Below are 13,814 nucleotides of genomic sequence, written 5' to 3'. Positions count from 1 at the left end.
AGCAATGAGTAAACAAATAAAAAATTCATTAGAGACAGGCTGCTATAGCCCAGATGAAAGTTTGATGTTAGAACTTAGCTTTCAAAAAGCCTAAACTGCAGTCAGTGGGTTATTAGCTCAGCGGGCATCCAAACCAGGAAAGACCAATTGCAGAATGGGCAATGTCTGTGCTCCTAGTTTCTTCAAGGCTTCAAAAAGTAGCTCCCAGATGGGAAGAATGCTTAGTCTGAATGGCTACAGTCATGGTTATGTTGAGAAAATTCAATTTCAACAATGCTTTGGAGTCTCTACTTGCTAGTATTTGTTCCTAGATTTTGCCAGCTTTATCATGTGCCATTGAGGACACACACAGGAGTGACAAGATTTCAGGAAGACATGATGTGTTCTGGTTGTTTAGCTCGAACAGCAGGATGGAGATTTCACTTTGATCTTGTGTCAGCCCTGGGTCTGGAATGTGAGCTTGTGATGTCAGCATGCACTGCACACCAGAGGTATGAGAAGCTCATCTAGCACAATCTCTCCATCTGTCCATCCCTTTCCTTGCTTCCCTACATATTCTCTTCCCCTCTGTCTTCCCTCCCAACTTCAGAAACATTTCTATGACACTGAGCCAAGCTTCCAGAGGAGAGAACACCTCAGACCAATCAGAACCTGTCTTTGACATGTGCTAGTTCTTTGGTCCAAGTTCCCTGCGAAATAGAAGGCTTGGATCTGTGTGGGCCTTCTCATTGGCAGTAATATAGAGTGAGCTACTCCAAGCAAGAGAAGGGAAGACTGGAAGGTAACGGTTGAGACCAGTAGAAAATACAAAATGAAGCAGAGATTGAGGGATGAGAGAAACTAGCTTGAAAACTGCAGCTGGAGGAATTATCTAATTTTGAGGTACCCCCAAGTCCCTCCCAGGGCTGTGGATGGAAGCAGAGACATCATTCTAAGCCAGAGCTATACCACTCAGCTACGTACTCAGACATCTTGTAACATTTATTTTAAGACAGGATCTTCACTAAGTTTCCTAGGCTGACCTTGCACTAGCTCTGTAACCCAGGCAGGCCTTGAACCCATGACTCTCCTTCCTATGCTTCTAAGAGACTGGGATGAAAGATCTGCACCCAAGGCTTGGCTTCCTCTCCCCTTTGTTGCCGCTATTATGAAGTCAGTTCAAGGTAGGCTGTTTCCTCCCTGCAGCTGAAGGAACATTGTAGGAAAGTCTTCACTCTGGTTCATGTCTTGAATAAATATTAATCACAACAAACCACACTTCATACTTTTTATTGTCGGGTTTTATCTTGTCCAAAACACTCTTCTTAGAAACTCACCAGACTGGACTTACACAGTAGTGTAAATGTGTAGACCCATGATGCACCCACGTTGTGACACGAGACTGAACCTCACTCTTTCATAAAGGCTTAATTGTACTCACACAGACACAGAGAGACGCACACACACACTTGCATACACATGCCAGAATGTGTTTATCATCTACCCATACATGTTCTTTCACTTACTGTTAGGAAGGCTGCTCCAGTGAACACAGGAGCGCAGGCATCTTCTGGTACACTGGTTTTAATTCTGTTATCCAGTGGCAGGAAAGCTAGATAATGACTTGATCCCATGTTCAAGTTTTTGTGGAACTTCAATGTTACCAACATGAGTATACTAATTTCCATTCCTAAAACAGTGTCTAAGGGTTGTCTTCACATCTGCACCAAGACTTGCTAGCTGTCATTGTGGTGTTAATTTTAATTTCTTTCATGATTAGAGATACTGAGAATTTTTCATATCTGTGAGCCCTTAGCATCTCTGTTTTTCTTTCAAAATTATTATTATTTATTATTATTACCATTATTATTTCTATTACTACTACAATATTGTGGCAGTAGCAGACAGCTTTTTTTCATGGTCCCATAACTGGAACTAGCATCAGTGGAGTTGGGCAACAAAAGCCCCTACTGGAAACCATCTCTTTCTTTCTTTCTTTCTTTCTTTCTTTCTTTCTTTCTTTCTTTCTTTCTTTCTTTCTTTCTTCCTTCCTTCCTTCCTTCCTTCCTTCCTTCCTTCCTTCCTTCCTTCTTCCCTTCCTTCCAAGACAGGGCTTCACATAACACAGACTAGTCCTGAAGTCACTATACAGCTGTATATTGCCTAAACCCCTCTGCCTCAAGCCTCCCACATGCTGGCATAACATCCATACTTCACCACATCTTGCTCACACTTTTCCTATAGATGTGTATTCAGACACTTGGCCCACTGTTTCCGTCTCTTCCATTATTTTATTTTATTTCATTTAGTTTAGTTTGTTATTAAATAGTTTGAATTCTTATACTTCAGAGATGAGCACATTATCTGCTCTGTGATGTATGGACATTTTTTTCCAATTATGAGTTATGTCTTCTCCCTAATATTAAGTGAAACATGACAGGCACACAGGCCAAACATCACACACCATCACTCATGTGGAGTTTAAACATCTAAAAGAAGCAGATGGTGGAATGGTGGCTACCAGATAACTAGGTACCAAAGGGGCAGGAAAAAGAAATGGGGGTGAAAGGGGATAAAGTGGCAATAGCAGATTTGTGGTCATGCATGGCACAGCACACGATGAAAGTTAAAACTAAAGTGTATTGCGAAGTTGCTGAAGAGACACGTTTTAAATACCCCAGAGCAAAGATTCAGAGGTGCAAGAGGAGAGTGATGTTAGCCAAATTACACATGATGGATATATATATATATATTCATTATATATATATAATGAAAACATAACACTGAACTTCATTGCTATAAATCATTTACCAATTAAGGATTAAAATAATCAAATTAGAACTAAAAAATGCAAGAAAGCAGAAAAGAAAGGAGGGAAAAACCTTAAAAATTAATTTAAATATATAGACGTGGAAATCCTTCTGCTTATTCCTGGATTTAACATGTATTTATTTGTTTGGTCTGAGGAACTTTGTTGTTGTATTGAGTTTTGTTTGCTTTTTGAAAAAAAAAACTTAAATTTGAGTAGGTAGAGTGAGGAGAGGATCTCGAAGGACTCAAGGGAGGGGAATTTTTTATATATTAAAAAACACATAGTGTCTTTCTCTCTGTGTGTGTGTTTGTTTGTGTGTGTGTATGTGTGTGTGTCCATGAGTGCAATGCCCATGGAGATCAGGCAAAATTGTCAATATCTCCTGGAGCTGGAGTAATAGGAGATTGTGAATAAGCTGACATGGGTGCCTGGAACAAACTCTGGTCCTCTGCTAGAGCAGTAAGCATTTTTAATAACTGAGCTATCTATAGTTCAAGCCCCTACATTATTGATGTAAACAAGTGTCATGGTCAGTATGCAAAGGGGTTCTTTAAGGCTTTTTCACTCTCATAAAAACATGTTGTCCTAAAACTATTCTTACAAATAAGATGAGTTGCCTGTGAAGATAGAAGATGTCTTCATGATAGTAACACATTACTCAATTCCAGAGTAATCTATTACTACCACTAAAGTTATGAGCCAGAATAAGCATAGGCTCCCCAGACATGGCTCCTCAAGGGACTCAGTTCTGCTAATAACCAAAATGGGCTTGGGAGACGTGTATCTATCTCTTGTGGTCCATATCTTCTTTTCAGCTGAAAAGAAGACTTTGAACCCATGCAACCCACATTTGGAAATGGCGTTGCCATAAATATGTGTCTTTTTTCTATTAAAAGACATTTTCATTATTTTCCTACAAAACCAGGTTGTGTAGGAAATATCATGGATATACCAGGTTGCATTTTCTCAGTTGACAATGAGACACTAAGCAATATTTCCTTGATGCCCAAGAAGCATGAGCAGTCACATGTCTTTGGTAGGATTCAGTGTTTTAAGACAATTGTGAGATTGTCTGAGTGGGTGCCTGTGACACTTTGTGGTGAAGAACACCTTGTTGACTTGCTCTCTCGTGGGGCCTTACTCAAGGTGTTCCCTTTTTCCTCATAATTTGGCTTTTAGCACTTGTTTGTGTGTTCCTTCATTGTTATGCAAAGGTTCAGGTTGAGGGATAGGCTTCATGTGTTGGTATAAAATGTCCGCAGAAGGGCAGTGGCACACTATTGTCCTACCACCAGATGTCAAAACAAGCTCTACTTTGCAACTGTGGCCATCTGGAAGAGAAGAATACAAAAATTTATGACAAAGAGTAGATAAAGCTCCTATTCTGGATTGGAAATAGATGCCTCCAGACCGTTCTATCATCACCCATTTTACTGTTGATACCGTTGTGTATCAAGATCCTTACCAAGTGATATGAAAAAAGAAACTGTAAAAAGAATCTGACTATAAAATCTCCTTCTGAGTGCATGGATTTTCATTCCAGGAGCTGCAAGTTCAGCGTGGTGCAGCTGGATGCCTGCCAGCACACTGGTGGCATGCTCCTGGAGAGAGGAACAGCACTGAAGTCCTAGGGCTCCACCAGTCCTGAGGATGCTGACTACCGCACCTTTCTTGGCTCACATGCATATTTTTAAAGATACAGTATAAACCGTTCCACAACAAAAGGCACTAACACCCAAGGGCAGAATCAAGCTCAGAGGGGTTGGCCAAGTGCTGTTGCGGTGACTTATTCTGATCATGATTCCTTTTCTCTTTGCCTTTTTTGCATAGGACAGAGATGGAGCTTCATTGGTGAATGGACAGATGCATAAGGATCACAGAAATAGAAGGGTGTGGGGCAAGTATGAAGCTGGGGCACTGCTACACCTTCCAAGTTCAAGGTTCACCACCCTTAAGACTCAGAATTTATGGAGAGGACAGGAGCTCCACAAGGAGAGCAACAGATCCCAAAAATCTGGGCACACAGGTCTTTTCTGAGACAGATACTCCAACCAAGGACTATTCCTGAACATAACCTAAGTTACCTAGAACCCCTGCACAGATGTAGCCCATGGCAGCTCAGTCTCCAAGTGGGTTCCCTAGTAATAGAAACAGGGGCTGTCTCTGACATGAACTCAGTGGCTGGCTCTTTGATCATCTCCCCCTTGTGGGGGGGAGGAGAAGCCTTGCCAGGCCACAGTGGAAGACAATGTAGACAGTCCTAATGAGACCTGATAAACTAGGGTCAGATGGAAGGGGAGGAGGACTTCCCCTATCAGTGGACTAGCGAGGGACATGAAAGAAGATAAGGGAGAGCGGGTGGGACTGGGAAAGAATAAAGGAGGGGACTACAGCTGGGGTACAAAACGAATAAACTAATTAATATAAAAAGTAAAAATTTAATTAAAAGAAGGCTCAGAATTTAATACCTTGGTCACAGCAACCTCCTGAGAACCGGGTTAGGTTTCAAGACTACATTCAAAGTACATTATATTCCTGCATGAAAGTGTCTTTACAAAGTCTAGTATCATGCACTATAACGACTATAAGCCACTTTAAAAAGAATCTGTTTAGTAGCAACTACAACTAAATTAAGGTGTGGCCTCCTGAGAGGACAGCAGCTGATGCAGGCAAGACTGTCTTCAACTTTCTGAGAATACAGAGGGCAGAGGACAAGGCTTCACCCCAACTCAGCTATAGGACCATGATGACAGTGATCACACTGTCACTAGATCATCCTCATGAGGCGGCAGCCCCTCTGGGGTGAGCGCTACCCCAAGGCTTAGGTTATGAGGGGCTTGGGGTGAACACAAACAGTTGGGTTATTAGTGGTCCGAATGTATGTGGTTTGATGTAGGAGCCCTTAGTCATCTGTGGCCCTAGAGCCCTAGATACAGGACTGGTCCAAACAGAAGCCTTCCCCAGCGTGAGTGCCTGCAGACAGCAGTGCATTATGGGGAGGAAGGATGGCATAGCCATCTTCTTCACATAACTTTTGTTTTTAACATGTTGAAATGATAGTGCTTTAGGTAATCCATTAAGTGTATTATTAACTTTTATTTTTTATTGTTTCATTATATATTTATTTAACAAAATATGTTATTTTAGAACAATAGTATGTGTATTATTATTGTTAAGTGTTTCATTATTAACTTTATGGACTAAGGAGTTAAAAATGCTTGTTGTGTGTTATGAGGATTGATTTTGATTCCTTGGAACTCACGTAAGAAGCCTGATTGGGTGGCTCATGCCTGCAATCTTTGTGATTAGAGGTAGAGGTAGCAGGATCCCTAAGGCTGGGGCTCATGGCCAGCCAGTCCAGTCTACTTGGCAATCTCCAGGTTCAGTGTGATTCCCTGTCTCAAAACAAACACCAAACACAAAAAGCAGAGCATGCCAGAGGAACATCCCTTTGGCCTCTACAAACTCCTGCAGACATGTGCACATGAGCCCTCCACACAGCAACACATGAAAACACATACACCCATACATGCATGTGTGTGCATGTGTCTACCACCTACTCAACTGCGAATTAGCTTTATCTCTTTTAAACTATTTGTTGGTTGTTTTTGTTTGCCTATCTAGTGGACAGCTTAAAACTAAATGTATACTTTGCAGTGTAGCACCTTTGGGCAAGGCCTGTTAAAGGCCCGAGAGAAACTATACCAGCAGCAAGAAGAATGAGAACATGGCACAAGGAAATGTAACCCTGGGCTAAAACACTGAAACGCCGTAGTTCATATAATGGCCACTAGGTGTGAAGCAAAGCACGCACGCATCCATTATACATGCAAATGTGTAATAGAGAACTTACGTGGGAAGTTTTTCTGCTGGCCTTTATAATTCCCTTTCCTGCTCTCTGTCTATTCTCTTTCTCTCCCTTCTCCCACGTATTTCTCACTCCATATACTTTGATCCCTCCTCCCTCTGTCCCGATCTCCCTCCTTTCTTCGTGTTTATCTTTCTCTTTCATTTTTTTTGTTTTTCTTTTCATTGCACTGTCTCTTCCGTGACCTAACATTTAGGGGATGTCTTACTCTGTCTCTTTTTTCTACCTAAAACCACTTAAAAAATCTTAAGTAGGTTTCCCTGAGCTAGCTAAAAGTAAAAACACTTGCTGCCAAGACGACCCACATGGCAGAAGAGAGTAGACTCCTGTAGGTTGTCCTCTAACTGCTACATGTGTACAACAGTACAAACGTGCTCTCATGCACACACCCGCGCGCGCGCACACAGACACACACACACACACACACACACAGACGTGTGTAAAATGGAAACTTCAGGTAAGCCTGTTTTCACATAAGCTCTCCAGCTCGACAACAAGTTGAGTGTCAAACTCTTTGGCAGAGCACATGCCTGCCTTGCAGGGGACTCTTGTTCCAACTCCAACACTACTAAATAAGTAACTTGGAGAAATAGAATGCCATGGAGTTCAGGCTGCTTGTCAGTGACAGTGTGAGGAATTTTCTCATCATGCTGTTGGGAAGGAGAGGAAGGGCAGACAGACAGACCTGAGTAATAGGGATGGGTCCCTTTAAGAATGGCTGCTTCATGCAACCCCTGGAGATTGTAATAGTTAGAACCTGTTAAAGGCTGGCAGAGAGAAAAGAGCCAATCTAAGGGAAGGGATAGCTCAGGCTGGATCAATAAGGATGGAGAGAAAGCCCTGCCCACAGGAGCATATAAAAGTCCAACCCATAGCACCCTGGCCAACTACTCCTACCTTGGTGTTTTCCCTAACTCCTTGATGGAAGCTGCTTTTCTGTTGTGACCAAGCTGGTAGTTTCTCTTCCTTTTTCTCCCTGTGGCTGGAATTCTCAGTTTTATCAACCAGTAACTGTCGTTCACACTGCCAGTTACCCCAGATCTATTTATGCTATTCTGTATCTGAGACCCCAACAGCTCTACTTTACTCTCTGGTGGCAGCTTCTTCCTTGTCCCCATGTCAGGAGCTATAACTTTGTGTCCAGGACACTCAGACACTCACTTTTACTCTTGGGTTGCCTCTTCCACAGTTCTGTTACTTTCCGTCAGGGACACCCTTCCTAGGCTGTGCTTTCCCATCCCCACCTAGAATATCTGATGCCACTCTGTCTGCAGCCCATCTGTCTTTAGCTGTCACTCTACTATTCTGTCTGCATGGGTCTTCTTTCCAGGATGCATATCTATTTGTCAGAGAACTGAGTGGTACCACCAAATGATTCCCCTCCCTTACCCAAGACCCCTGTAACAGAGTTATTACCCAGTTTCCGTTGTTATTTCGAAGATATTTAAACTCTACATTTTCAAATTTATAATTATTCAAAATGTCCCATTTTCAAACTTATTTCAAATTTAGCTTCGGTCTTATGCAAGTATAAGCAAAGTCAATAGCAGAATTAGGGCACCAACATAGTTTCCAAAGACATGAGGTGGGCTGCCTCATGCCTGGGCCTTAGATGCAGATGTAACACCCTTATAAATGATTCAGGACACATCAAAAAATATTCAGGCTTGGACTGTAGTCCACTGTGGTGAAGTGTTTGTCTATAAAGTGTTGGGTTTGATACATACACTGCAAATAAAATCTTCCTTTCTCCCTGGTATTGACTTCTGGGAAGTGAAAATTCGAAACTGGTGTAATTAAGAAAAGCAAACTTGTACAAAAATTTTGGAAGTAAATCTGGTGCTTTTTCAGAAAACTGGGAATAGTTCTATCTCAAGACCTGCTCTGCCACTCCTGGGCAAATACCCAAACGATGCTCCACCATACCACAAGTTCACTTGCTCAGCTATGTTCGTAGCAACTTTATCCAGAATAGCCAGAAACTGGAAACAACCCAGATGTCTCTAATTGAAGAATGGCAAAGAAAATATGGTACATTTACACAATGGAATACGACTCGTCTATTAAAAACAAAGACGTCATGCAATTTATAGGCAAATGGATGGAACTAGAAAAGATCGTCCTGAGTGAGGTAACCCAGAAGCAGAAAGACACACATGGTATGTACTCACTACAGTATAACCATGCTACAATCCACAGACCCAAAGAAGCTAAATTACAAGGAGGGCTCAATGGAAGATGCTTGAATCTCACTCAGAGAGGAAAATAAAATAGACATCTGGAGTCTGGAGAGATGGTTCAGCAGTTAAGAGCACTGATTGCTCTTCCAGAAGGCCTGGGTTCAATTCCCAGCACCCAAATAGCAGCTCCCAACGGTTTATAACTCCAAGATCCAACACCTCCACACAGACATCCATGCAGATAAAATACAAATGCACATAAAATGAAGATAAATAACATTAAAAAAAATAGACATCTGAAGAATGGACTGAGGGAACTGGGTGGGGGAGGTGTTGGGAAGGGGAACTGGGAGAGAGAATGAAGTTACAGATGGTTGTGAGGCGCCTTGTGGGTGCTGGGAACTGAACTCAGGTCCTCTACAATAGCAACACATGCTCTTAACCACTGAGACATCTCTCTGATCCCACACTTTATTTCTTTTTTTAAGACAATAGCTCATTGGCCTGGAACCTGACAGTTCTAGGGAGGCCCAGGGCCTTCAAGACACTGGGATCACATGTGTGCATCATAATGTCAGGCTTTTCTATGTTGATTCTGGGGTTTGAACTCAGGTTCTCATATTTGGAAAGCAAGTTCTTTGCTAGCTGAGCCATCACCCCATCCCTCTGGGAATGGGATGGGTTCATGGAAGGGATAAAAAAGAACTGTGAGGTAGATCCTTATGGCACTTCTCCCATATTCCTATATTCTGAGAACTTTTTTGTAAATCTCTTTCTGAAATCAGATTTCAGAGAAGTCAGAGCCCCACCCCCACCCCCGCTTTGCCAGTTTCTTAAAGAGGAAGTAGATTGGGTATGGTTATGTCTCTACCCAGGGTCAAGTACAGTGAATGGGATCTAAACTTGGGGTAGAGAGCCTTGGGAGCTGAGTGTTTCTGCTGCCTTCTGGACCTGGGCACCCTCTGCTGCCTTGCAGACCCAGAGCACAGAGTGCCAGGACCTTACTGGACAGGCTGATGGGCACACAGGCTGCATCAATGGCAAGGATGCTCAAGTGTTTAGGTAGATGAGCAGCCCCTCTGTGGTTTTTAATCGAACCTCTTTTAGGGTTTTTGGCTTTTGTTTTAAATCAAGCCCTAAATAGGGGGTCTTCTGTTTGTCCTCAAGTCAAAAGAAAATGATTTTCCAGATCCCTGGGCTTCAGGGTTGTGCAGTCTTGAACCCACACTGAAGCCTGATGTGGGGTCTTAGCAATATGAAAACTCGAAGGAAGCTAATTAAATTGCCTAAAACCACAGGGCTCTTAGGGAAGAGGTGGGGGATTGGGTGGGAAGGGATGAGGAGAGCAGAGATGATGAGGATGGTGAGAACAAGAGTGAGGGAAGTAGAGGAGAAATACAAATTCATCCAGCAGTTGTTTAAAAAAATAAAAACCCTGTTATGCCACTAAATCTTGGTGTCCATTCATCTATTTGCACTGCTGTCTTTGATTTAATGGAAGACACCGATTTCTGTGTGTTTTTCTTTTTTCTTTTTTTAAAAATCATCTTGAGTGAGTCCTTTTGTTTTAAGTATCACAAAATTGCTCTTCAAACAGGGAAGTTATATATTTTTTTTCTTGCACTGTACCAGGGCAGAAATAATTCTGGGTTATCAATATTTGAATGATGCATTTAAGATGGAAAGATTTGTAGGTTTTTTTGTTTTTGTTTTTGTTTTTTGGTTAAAGCATCATTTTAGCTGTTGTTCTGAATTACACCACAGACATCCAATCCATTGAGAGGATAACAGGTCTTTGAACAAAGGGGAATAGTCAGAGGAACAATACAGCATCTAGTCACTGTAACTTAGGAAAACTTAAAAAGGAAGAAGCAGCTGCCAGCTGGTCTACTGTCAGTCCCATCCGGCAGCACCAGGGTTGTGGGCACAAGTCCTCCTTACAATAAAGAATTGCAGTACCACAGTTTAGTCAGCCTGGGAGTGTTTGAAGGAGATAAAAGGCAGGCTGTGTGCTGTGACCTGCTTTCTCAGTTCCACACAACTTCCTGCTATGGCTGCAGGAAGTTTGACTTCCCACCTGTGAACAGGAAGGGGCTGCTTTACCCCCTGCAGTTATTACTATCTGCTTGAAGGTGGATTTTACAGGGAGCGGGAGCTAAGATGCTGGGGCTGTGGGAGATTTGTCTTTCGCTGGCATCTGGAGGCTGAGCTTCCAATTTGCATTCTGAGCCTTCTCAGACATTCCCTGCCCGCTTAGCACCATTACCCTACTTTATTTGGGTCTCTGCACTTCTATTTCCTACCTACACCTGCTATTTTTTCCCTTCGTTTCTTGAGCCTGGGGAATACTTTTGCTCTTTCTGACTTTTTGCTTCATTCAGGCGACACACCATCTGTCTATTTCAGTCAGAGAGCTAGGATGTCAAAGTCACCAGCACATCCTTGGTGTCCTAAGGGATAATCCTGGGAGCAGTGGTATGCCTGCTCATAGGTATGCAGAAGCAAGAACGAAAGGTAATGTCTGCGGTCCTTGTGGAATTGCACAGACTAGACCAAAACAGCTTACACTGTGGGTTACTGTGAGGGACTCACCCAATATTGTGACAAGAGGGGAACGTTTCTGAATGCACAGTGACCAAAAAGCAATTCAAACCAAAGCAAGATGAATTCAGGTTGTTTCCAAAAGTGCTCACCTGTGTTGCATCTGAGACTTTGCTGCAGCGTCCGTTCTAAACACAGGACATGTGGGCTTGGCACTGTGGGAACCGTCACACCATGCCATGCTATGGAAGATGCCCAGAACACCTTGGTTTAGATTTGAAACTATTGTATGTTGTGAATTGGAGGATTTTTAAATGTTTATTATCATCTATTTATTTGGTGTGCGCCTGTGTGTGGTGGGGGATGTGCATTTGGAGGTTAGAAGACAACTCTCGAGAGTTGCTTCTTTCTCTCTTTGTTACCAAGTGGGGCCTGGGGAATGAATTCACACTGTTTAGCTTGGTGGCAGGTGTGTGTGCTTTTACCTCTTGCTGGCACAATTGCAGTGTTTTTGCAGTACACACAGGTTTTTCTGTTCTTCTAGAATTTGAATGATTTCATTATGGAAAACAAACTTTCAAATATTTTCCTGTCATCATCTTTCAGCAATTCATATAAAATTGGTGTATCTTTGGATTGGACTGTGTTAGAAAAACAAGCACATCTATCGTTAGTGTGCATATTTCCCCTTTAATTCATGTTCAATTATATACGTGCCATGATGGTTTTAGAAGGCACTTCTTAATGATGGTTATCAGTGATTCATTTATATATTTATTTTATATACTTAGGGTTATATTAAGATTTTTTAAGGTAAAAAAAAAAGGATCATCAGTAGAACAAAGCCCTGATCTAGATCAGAGTTGACCAGCCAGCTACTGGAGGCACACATCTCCGAGTGTGCAGTATGTCGGAGAGGAAGGTCCCTGGATTTGACCTATATCTACACTGCTTATAAGTAGGGGCATGAGGCTGATTACTTACCTGGGCTACTGTGAGGATGAAGTTCAGGATATGCGTGGAACCTGCATTAGCATGGAGCAGCAGAAACTGTGGAGCCAGCCATTGTGTCACAGTTTTGTTACTTAGAGCTAGCTGCACACCCTGGACACATCCCCAGCCTGCTTGAACTCCAATTCTGGTAGGTAGACATGGGCAGTAATATACTATAACCACTGAGGGTTAAGGACAATCAAAATAATAAGGATCGCAAAAATGACAGTAACAAATCCCTTTTGCTGATCATCAATTTTAAATGAGCATATACTTTATTCCTATTTGATAGGCATAAAATTGAATGTATTAATATAGTAAACATATCTAATTTTTATAGTAAATTTTATAGTAATTTTATAGTAAACATACATAATATCTACTTAATATGTTAGAGCTAAGTACGGCAGTGAGTAAACTTGGGAGGCTTAGGTGACAGAATATTGTGTTTAAAGCAGAGCATCTTAAAAAATAAAAATGTGGCAGCAGATATAGTCTGGGGTGGTGAGATCAAGACCAATGAGATTCTATCTCAAAAACCAAGGTGGACACAGCCTAAGTGAAGACACTGAGAGTGACCTCTAGCCTACATGTTTGTGAGCTCACACATCTCATATAGAGATATAAATCTACGTATACCTATAAATGTATTTCGGGTACATAAATCTTTAGGTGTAAACCTGTATCATAGAGATATATGCTCCTGAAACACGTGTGCATGTATGTAAGCATGTTTTATTTTATGACAAAGATAAACTACTGTAGAGCAGGGCAGGTTTTAATGCATCTAATTTCTCAAGAACCTCAGGGGACCGTTAGATCTATGTTATTTTACTGAGGTAGCTGAAGCTCAGTGAGGTGAAAGCATGTCTTTGAGCTGGTGAATGAGTTCAGTACCAACCCTGACTACCTGAGAATGATCCCTAGGTCCCCACACAGTGGCTGCAGAGAACTCTTCCACAGGTTGTCCTCTGACCTCCACAGGCACACTGTGGAGGATCACATCTGTGCACGCGTGCATGTGCACAGATATTATCTCTCCCACATATATACACATGAAGGAAAGAAACTGAAAAAGACTTAAAGACAGCCGTGCTGTCCCCTCTATATGGATGAATAGTAATTACATGTAAATAAGATTAAGCACAAGTGTAGAGTGCAAACAGTGTATTTGGATGGCTGTAGCTTGTTTTAGTCACAGTTATCTCAGCAGTGTCCCCTTTGGGAAAGGCACTCTTCTTAGTTTTAAAAGACTGATCAGTGTTCTCATCACAATACCAACTCTCTCCTCAAAATGTAGCTTCCACTGGAGAGAGAATGGGTAAATACTTTCCCCAGGTTGGATCTGTGTGATCAGACCTGTGGCCACTGTGCTAATTCTCCAGACCACAGGACACCCTGTTGGCGCCTCCCCAATATTCAAGGAAGGTATCATTATACA

The sequence above is a fragment of the Meriones unguiculatus genome, chromosome 11 (genome assembly GCF_030254825.1).
Source record: "Meriones unguiculatus strain TT.TT164.6M chromosome 11, Bangor_MerUng_6.1, whole genome shotgun sequence".
In the NCBI taxonomy this organism is placed as follows: domain Eukaryota; kingdom Metazoa; phylum Chordata; class Mammalia; order Rodentia; family Muridae; genus Meriones; species Meriones unguiculatus.
The sequence above is the reverse complement of the archived record's forward strand: the minus strand, read 5'-3'. Positions refer to the sequence as shown.